The following is an 8,953-nucleotide window of genomic DNA, read 5'->3' on the forward strand; positions in this document are numbered from 1 at the left end:
TGGTTCTTTGAAAAGATCAACAAAATTGACAAACCCTTGGCAAGACTTACCAAGGAAAAAAGAGAAAGAACTCATATAAACAAAATCCAAAATGAAAGAGGAGAAATCACCACGGACACCATAGATATACAAAGAACTATTATAGAATACTATGAAAAACTTTATGCCACTAAATTCAACAACCTAGAAGAAATGGATAAATTCCTAGAACAATACAACCTTTCTAGACTGAGTCAAGAAGAAGCAGAAAGCCTAAACAGACCTATTAGTAGAGAAGAAATAGAAAAAACCATTAAAAACCTCCCCAGAAATAAAAGTCCAGACCCAGATGTCTATACCAGCGAATTTTATCAAACATTCAAAGAAGGCTTGGTTCCTATTCTACTGAAAGTCTTCCAAAAAATTGAAGAAGAAGCAATACTTCCAAACACATTTTATGAGGCCAACATAACCCTCATACCAAACCAGGCAAGGATGGCACAAAGAAAGAAAACTACAGACCAATATCTCTAATGAATACAGATGCTAAAATACTAAACAAAATACTAGCAAATCAAATACAACAACATATTAAAAAAATAAGACATCATGATCAAGTGGGATTCATCCCAGAATCTCAAGGATGGTTCAACATACGTAAAACGGTTAACGTAATACACCATATCAACAAAACAAAGAAAAAAAACCACATGATCTTGGCCTGACCTGTGGTGGCGCAGTGGATAAAGCGTTGACCTGGAAATGCTGAGGTCGCCGGTTCAAAACCCTGGGCTTGCCTGGTCAAGGCACATATGGGAGTTGATGCTTCCAGCTCCTCCCCCCTTCTCTCTTTCTGTCTCTCCTCTCTTTCTCTCTGTCTCTCCCTCTCCTCTTTAAAAAAATGAATAAATAAATTTTAAAAAAATTTTAAAAAACCAAAAAACCACATGATCTTATCAATCAACGCAGAAAAGGCTTTCAATAAAATACAACACAATTTTATGTTTAAGACTCTCAACAAAATGGGTATAGAAGGAAAATATCTCAACATGATAAAGGCCATATATGATAAACCATCAGCTAACATCATATTAAATGGCACAAAACTGAAGGCTTTCCCCCTTAAATCAGGAACAAGACAGGGTTTTCCACTTCTCCACTCTTATTTAATGTGGTACTAGAGGTTCTAGCCAGAGCAATCAGACAAGACAAAGAAATAAAAGGCATCCATATCGGAAAAAAAGAAGTAAAGGTATCACTTTTTGCAGATGATATGATCCTATACATCGAAAACCCCAAAGAATCCACAAAAAGACTACTAGAAACAATAAGCCAATACAGTAAGGTCACAGGATACAAAATTAACACACAGAAGTCAATAGCCTTTCTATATGCCAACAATGAAACATTTGAGAATGAACTCAAAAGAATAATCCCCTTCACGATTGCAACAAAAAAATAAAATACTTAGGAATAAACATAACAAAGAATGTAAAGGACTTATATAATGAAAACTATAAACCATTGTTAAGGGAAATCGAAAAAGATATAATGAGATGGAAGAATATTCCTTGTTCTTGGTTAGGAAGAATAAATATAATGAAGATGGCCATTGGCCCTGGTCGGTTGGCTCAGCGGTAGAGCGTTGGTCTGGCATGCAGGGGACCCGGGTTTGATTCCCGGCCAGGGCACATAGGAGAGGCGCCTATTTGCTTCTCAACCCCCGCCCCCTCCTTCCTCTCTGTCTCTCTCTTCCCCTCCCGCAGCCAAGGCTCCATTAGAGCGAAGATGGCCCAGGCGCTGGGGATGGCTCCTTGGCCTCTGCCCCAGGTGCTAGAGTGGCTCTGGTCGCGGCAGAGCGACGCCCCGGAGGGGCAGAGCATCGCCCCCTGGTGGGCAGAGTGTCACCCTGGTGGGCGTGCCAGGTGGATCCCGGTCGGGCGCATGCGGGAGTCTGTCTGACCGTCTCTCCCCGTTTCCAGCTTCAGAAAAATACAAAAAAAAAAAAAATATATATATATATATATATATATATATATATATATATGGCCAGATTACCCAAAGCAATATACAAATTTAATCCTATTCCCATCAAAATTCCAAAGACATTTTTTAAAGAAATGGAGCAAAAAATCATCAGATTTATATGGAACTATAAAAATCCCTGAATAGCCAAAGCAATCCTAAAGAAAAAGAATGAAGCTGGGGGCATTACAATACCTGACTTCAAACTATATTATAGAGACACAACTATCAAAACAGCATGGTATTGGCAAAAAAATAGACACTCAGACCAATGGAACAGAATAGAAAACCCAGAAATAAAACCACAAATATATAGTCAAATAATTTTTGATAAAGGGGCCAACAACACACAATGGAGAAAAGGAAGCCTCTTCAATAAATGGTGCTGGCAAAACTGGAAAGCCACATGCAAAAGAATGAAACTGGACTACAGTTTGTCCCCTGTACTAAAATTAACTCAAAATGGATCAAAGATCTAAACATAAGACCTGAAACAATAAAGTACATAGAAGAAGACATAGGTACTAAACTCATGGACCTGGGTTTTAAAGAGCATTTTATGAATTTGACTCCAAAGGCAAGAGAAGTGAAGGCAAAAATTAATGAATGGGACTACATCAGACTAAGAAGTTTTTGCTCAGCAAGAGAAACTGATAACAAAATAAACAGACAGCCAACTAAATGGGAAATGATATTTTCAAACAACAGCTCAGATAAGGGCCTAATATCCAAAATATACAAAGAACTCGTAAAACTCAACAACAAACAAACAAACAATATAATAAAAAGATGGGAAGAGGACATGAACAGACACTTCTCCCAGGAAGAAATACAAATGGCCAACAGATATATGAAAAGATGCTCATCTTCTTTAGTTATTAGAGAAATGCAAATCAAAACTGCAATGAGATACCACCTCACACCTGTTAGATTAGCTATTATTAACAAGACGGGTAATAGCAAATGTTGGAGAGGCTTTGGAGAAAAAGGAACCCTCATACACTGTTGGTGGGAATGTAAAGTAGTACAACCATTATGGAAGAAAGTATGGTGGTTCCTCAAAAAACTGCAAATAGAACTACCTTATGACCCAACAATCCCTCTACTGGGTATATACCCCAAAAACTCAGAAACATTGATACATAAAGACACATGCAGCCCCATGTTTATTGCAGCATTGTTCACAGTGGCCAGGACATGGAAACAACCAAAAAGCTGTCAATAGATGACTGGATAAAGAAGATGTGGCACATATACACTATGGAATACTACTCAGCCATAAAAAAATGATGACATCAGATCATTTACAGCAAAATGGTGGGATCTTGATAACATTATACGAAGTGAAATAAGTAAATCAGAAAAAAACAGGAACTGCATTATTCCATATGTAGGTGGCACACAAAAGTGAGACTAGGCCCTGGCCGGTTGGCTCAGTGGTAGAGCGTCAGCCTGGCGTGCAGAGGTCCCGGCTTCGATTCCTGGCCAGGGCACACAGGAGAAGCGCCCATCGGCTTCTCCACCCTTCCCCCTCTCCTTCCTCTCTGTCTCTCTCTTCCCCTCCTGCAGCCACAGCCGAGGCTCCATTGGAGCAAAGATGGCCCCGGGCGCTGCGGATGGCTCCTTGGCCTCTGCCCCAGGCGCTAGAGTGGCTCTGGTCGCGGCAGTGCGACGCCCGGGAGGGGACGAGCATCGCCCCCTGGTGGGCAGAGCGTCGCCCCCTGGTGGGCGTGCTGGGTGGATCCCGGTCGGGCAAATGCGGGAGTCTGTCTGACTGTCTCTCCCCGTTTCTAGCTTCAGAAAAATACAAAAAAAAAAAAAAAAGTGAGACTAAGAGACATTGATAAGAGTGTGGTGGTTGGTGGGGGGGGAGAGTGGGGAGAGGGAGAGGGAAAAGGGGAGAGGGAGAGGCACAAAGAAAACTAGATAGAAGGTGACAGAGGACAATCTGACTTTGGGTGATGAGTATGCAACATAATTGAACGACAAGATAACCTGGACATGTTATCTTTGAATATATGTATCTTGATTTATTGATGTCGTCCCATTAAAAAAATAAAATTATTAAAAAAAAAAAAAAAGAAGGGACACACAAAGCCTGGTGAATTTTTTTTTTATAATAAATTTTTATTAATGGTAATGGGATGACATTAATAAATCAGGGTACATATATTCAAAGAAAACATGTCTAGGTTATTTTGTCATCAAATTATGTTGCAAACCCCTCGCCCAAAGTCAGATTATCCTCCGTCACCCTCTATCTAGTTCTCTGTGCCCCTCCCCCTCCCCCTAACTCTCTCCCTCCCTCCCTCCCATGTCCTCCCTCCCCCCCACCCTTGGTAACCACCACACTCTTGTCCATGTCTCTTAGTCTCATTTTTATGTTCCACCAATGTATGGAATCATGTAGTTCTTGTTTTTTTCTGATTCACTTATTTCACTTCTTATAATGTTATCAAGATCCCACCATTTTGCTGTAAATGATCTGATGTCATCATTTCTTATGGCTGAGTAGTATTCCATAGTGTATATGTGCCACATCTTCTTTATCCAGTCTTCTATTGAAGGGCTTTTTGGTTGTTTCCATGTCTTGGCCACTGTGAACAGTGCTGCAATGAACATGGGGCTACATGTGTCTTCACGTATCAATGTTTCTGAGGTTTTGAGGAATATACCCAGTAGAGGGATTGCTGGGTCATAAGGTAGTTCTATTTGCAGTTTTTTGAGGAACCACCATACTTTCCTCCATAATGGTTGTACTACTTTACAGTCCCACCAACAGTGAATGAGGGTTCCTTTTTCTCCACAGCCTCTCCAACATTTGCTATTACCCGTCTTGTTGATAATAGCTAATCTAACAGGGGTGAAGTGGTATCTCATTGCAGTTTTGATTTGCATTTCTCTAATAACTAATGAAGCTGAGCATCTTTTCATATATCTGTTGGCCATTTGTATCTCTTCCTGGGAGAAGTGTCTGTTCATGTCCTCTTCCCATTTTTTAATTGGATTGTTTGTTTGTTTGTTGTTGAGTTTTATGAGTTCTTTGTAAATTTTGGATATTAGGCCCTTATCTGAGCTGTCGTTTGAAAATATCAGTTCCCATATAGTTGGCTGTCTGTTTATTTTGATATCAGTTTCTCTTGCTGAGCAAAAACTTTTAATTCTGATGTAGTCCCATTCATTTATCTTTGCCTTCACTTCTCTTGCCATTGGAGTCAAGTTCATAAAATGTTCTTTAAAACCCAGGTCCATGATTTTAGTACCTATGTCTTCTTCTATGTACTTTATTGTTTCAGGTCTTATATTTAGGTCTTTGATCCATTTTGAATTAATTTTAGTACACGGGGACAGGCTGTAGTCGAGTTTCATTCTTTTGCATGTGGCTTTCCAGTTTTCCCAATACCATTTGTTGAAGAGGCTTTCTTTTCTCCATTGTGTGTTGTTGGCCCCTTTATCAAAGATCATTTGACCATATATATGTGGTTTTATTTCTGGGCTTTCTATTCTGTTCCATTGGTCTGAGTGTCTATTTTTCTGCCAATACCATGCTGTTTTGCTTATCGTGGCCCTATAATATAGTTTAAAGTCAGGTATTGTAATGCCCCCAGCTTCATTCTTTTTCCTTAGGATTGTTTTGGCTATTCGGGGTTTTTTATAGTTCCATATAAATCTGATGATTTTTTGTTCCATTTCTTTAAAAAATCTCATAGGGATTTTGATGGGAATTGCATTAAATTTGTATATTGCTTTGGGTAATATGGCCATTTTGATTATATTTATTCTTCCTATCCAAGAACAAGGAATATTTTTCCATTTCATTGTATCTTTTTCGATTTCCCTTAACAATGCTTTGTAATTTTCATTATATAGGTCCTTTACGTTCTTTGTTATGTTTATTCCTAAGTATTTTATTTTTTTTGTTGCAATCGTGAAGGGGATTATTTTTTTGAGTTTGTTTTCTAATATTTCATTGTTGGCATATAGAAAGGCTATGGACTTTTGTATGTTAATTTTGTATCCTGCGACCTTACTGTATTGGTTTATTGTTTCTAATAATCTTTTTGTGGAGTCCTTCGGGTTTTCGATGTATAGGATCATATCATCAGCAAAAAGTGATACCTTTACTTCTTCTTTTCCGATTTGGATGCCTTTTATTTCTTTGTCTTGTCTGATTGCTCTGGCCAGAACTTCTAGCACCACGTTGAATAAGAGTGGAGAGAGTGGACAACCCTGTCTTGTTCCTGATTTAAGGTAGAAAGTCCTCAGTTTTATGCCGTTTAATAGGATGTTGGCTGATGGTATATCATATATGGCCTTTATCATGTTGAGATATTTTCCTTCTATACCCATTTTGTTGAGAGTCTTAAACATAAAATTGTGTTGTATTTTATCAAAAGCCTTTTCTGCATCTATTGATAAGATCATGTGGTTTTTGTTCTTTGTTTTGTTGATATGGTGTATTACGTTAACCGTTTTGCGTATGTTGAACCATCCTTGAGATTCTGGGATGAATCCCACTTGATCATGATGTATTATTTTTTTAATATGTTGTTGTATTCGGTTTGCCAGTATTTTGTTTAGTATTTTAGCATCTGTATTCATTAGAGATATTGGTCTGTAGTTTCTTTCTTTGTGCCATCCTTGCCAGGTTTTGGTATGAGGGTTATGTTGGCCTCATAGAATGTGTTTGGAAGTATTGCTTCTTCTTCAATTTTTTGGAAGACTTTGAGTAGAATAGGAACCAAGTCTTCTTTGAATGTTTGATAGAATTCACTAGTGTAACCGTCTGGGCCTGGACTTTTATTTTTGGGGAGGTTTTTAATAGTTTTTTCTATTTCCTCCCTGCTGATTGGTCTGTTTAGGCTTTTTGCTTCTTCATGACTCAGTCTAGGAAGGTTGTATTGTTCTAGGAATTTATCCATTTCCTCTAGATTGTTGTATTTGGTGGCATATAATTTTTCATAGTATTCTACAATAATTCTTTGTATATCTATGATGTCTGTGGTGATCTCTCCTCTTTCATTTTGGATTTTATTTATTTGAGTCCTGTGCCTTTTTTCCTTGGTGAGTCTTGCCAAGGGTTTGTCAATTTTGTTGATCTTTTCAAAGAACCAGCTCCTTGTTTTATTGATTTTTTCTATAGATTTTCTGTTCTCTATTTCATTTATTTCTGCTCTGATTTTTATTATCTCCTTTCTTCGGCTGGTTTTGGGTTGTCTTTGTTCTTCTTTTTCTAGTTCCTTAAAGTGTGAAGTTAAGTGGTTTACTTCGGCTCTCTCTTGTTTGTTCATATATGCCTGAAGTGATATGAGCTTTCCTCTTATTACTGCTTTTGCTGCATCCCAAAGATTCTGATATGTCGTATTTTCATTTTCATTTGTCTGTATATATCTTTTGATCTCTGCGCTTATTTCTTCTTTGACCCATTCATTTTTTAGAAGTATGTTGTTTAGTTTCCACATTTTTGTGGGTTTTCCTCCCTCTTTTTTGCAGTTGAATTCTAGTTTCAAGGCTTTATGATCAGAAAATATGCTTGGTACAATTTCAATTTTTCTAAATTTGCTGATATTGTCTTTGTGGCCCAACATATGGTCAATTCTTGAGAATGTTCCATGTACACTAGAGAAAAATGTATACTCTGTCGCTTTGGGATGAAGTGTCCTGTAGATGTCTATCATATCCAGGTGTTCTAGTATTTTGTTTAAGGCCACTATGTCTTTGTTGATTCTCTGTTTGGATGACCGATCTAGAGCCGTCAGCGGTGTATTGAGGTCTCCAAGTATGATTGTATTTTTGTTAGTTTTTGTTTTAAGGTCAATAAGTAGCTGTCTTATATATTTTGGTGCTCCTTGGTTTGGTGCATATATATTAAGGATTGTTATGTCTTCTTGATTCAATTTCCCCTTAATCATTATGAAATGACCATTTTTGTCTCTGAGTACTTTTTCTGTCTTGTAGTCAGCATTATTAGATATGAGAATTGCTACACGTGCCTTTTTTTGGGTGTTGTTTGCTTGGAGTATTGTTTTCCAGCCTTTCACTTTGAATTTGTTTTTATCCTTGTTGCTTAGATGTGTTTCTTGTAGGCAGCATATAGTTGGATTTTCTTTTTTAATCCATTCTGCTACTCTGTGTCTTTTTATTGGTAAGTTTAATCCATTTACATTTAGTGTAATTATTGACACTTGTGGGTTCCCTACTGCCATTTTATAAATTGCTTTCTGTTAGTTTTGTATCTAGTTTGATTCTTCTCTTTTGTTTTTCTATCATTTGTTTTTGTTTGTTTGTGTTCCATACTTCTTTCCTCTGTTGCTACCTTTTTTAAGTCAAGTGTTTTTGTGGTGGTTTTTTTAAGGGTGGTTACCATTAAGTAATGAAAAGGGTACCTACCATATTCATTGTAGTACCCTATCTTATAAGTATTTCTGCACTTCATCATCCTTTGCTACTGTTAAACTCCATCCTCTCCCCCCTTTTTTTCCTTTGTTGTCACAGTTTAAGTTTGGTTTTATTGTGTTCTTGTTGGAGCTGTTACTTGTGGTGTTGTTTTCTTTTGTTCTTTGAATCTGGTTGGAAAACCCCCTTTAGTATTTCCTGGAGTGGGGGCTTTCTGTTGATAAATTCTCTCATCTTTTCTGTATTTGTGAATGTTTTTATATCTCCTTCATACTTGAAGGATAGCTTTGATGGGTATAGTATTCTTGGCTGAAAGTTCCTCTCTTTCAGGGCTTTAAATATTGGGGTCCACTCTCTTCTAGCTTGTAGAGTTTCTGCTGAGAAATCTGATGATAATCTAATAGGCCTTCCTTTGTATGTTGTACTCTTCTTTTCCCTGGCTGCCTTGAGAATTTTTTCTTTGTCATTGGTTTGTGTCATCTTTATTATGATGTGCCTTGGAGTGGGTTTGTTGGGGTTAAGAAAACTCGGTGTTCTGTTTGCTTCTTGAATT

The sequence above is a fragment of the Saccopteryx bilineata genome, chromosome 5, assembly GCF_036850765.1.
Source record: "Saccopteryx bilineata isolate mSacBil1 chromosome 5, mSacBil1_pri_phased_curated, whole genome shotgun sequence".
NCBI lineage: Eukaryota > Metazoa > Chordata > Mammalia > Chiroptera > Emballonuridae > Saccopteryx > Saccopteryx bilineata.